The sequence below is a fragment of the Myotis davidii genome, unplaced genomic scaffold (assembly GCF_000327345.1).
Source record: "Myotis davidii unplaced genomic scaffold, ASM32734v1 scaffold535, whole genome shotgun sequence".
Classification (NCBI taxonomy): domain Eukaryota; kingdom Metazoa; phylum Chordata; class Mammalia; order Chiroptera; family Vespertilionidae; genus Myotis; species Myotis davidii.
In genome coordinates this window covers 1,454,854-1,455,644 of record NW_006286980.1, presented here as the reverse complement: position 1 = coordinate 1,455,644, position 791 = coordinate 1,454,854, and the positions used below count along the sequence as shown (strand labels likewise).

Sequence of the window (791 nt, the reverse complement as noted above, 5' to 3'; positions counted from 1 at the left end):
CTGAGCCCGACCAGGGGCTGCACCTAGGGATTGGGCCTGCCCTCTGCCACCCAGGAGCAGGCCTAAGCCAGCAGGTCATTATCTCCCGAGGGGTCCCACACTGCGAGAGGGCACAGGCCGGGTTGAGGAACCCCCCCTCCCCCCCGAGTGCACAAATTTTTGTGCACCGGCCCTCTAGTTTATAATATAAAATAATGATACTTTTTGCCATTGATTACTATTATAATTGAGGGGTTTTTTCTTTTTAATTTTTATTTCATTTAAAATGATCTTTATGCTCCACCCCTTGGGGGGGTATAAAAATAAGTTGAAAGTTTGTAAGTGATCAAAAATATGATTGCTTGACAAGTACATTTTTTGGTATGTTTCACTTTCTGGCTTACAATGGTACTGTTTTAAATAACTACCGTATTTGCCGGCGTATAAGACGACTGGGCGTATAAGACGACCCCCTAACATTTCCACTCAAAATACAGAGTTTGTTATATACTCACCGTATAAGACTACCCCCTCTTCCGCACACCTTCCACACACCAAATAAAAGGTAAAACAATATCAGATTTGATTTTAACATTTTAATTTATATTCAAATGCTTATGACATGCAGGAAAACTGTCACAAGGCTGTATGTAATCAAACATATACATAAAACAGTGCAAGTTTATTACCGGTAAACATACCGGTAATTCACTAAAGAAAACACACTCTATAGACTGGTACCATAGATGCTTCTCAGGAACACAGGCAAGCAGCCCACAACCTAGAGGGACTGTCAATGATAGAAGTAAGAT

At 41.2% G+C, this 791-nt stretch overlaps 1 protein-coding gene across 2 annotated transcripts in view; it reads left to right on the top strand.

The window, feature by feature from the left end:
- ARNTL2 (aryl hydrocarbon receptor nuclear translocator like 2) overlaps positions 1–791 on the top strand; it is a 40,490-nt gene that overhangs the window by 15,498 nt on the left and 24,201 nt on the right. The window lies entirely within an intron of this gene.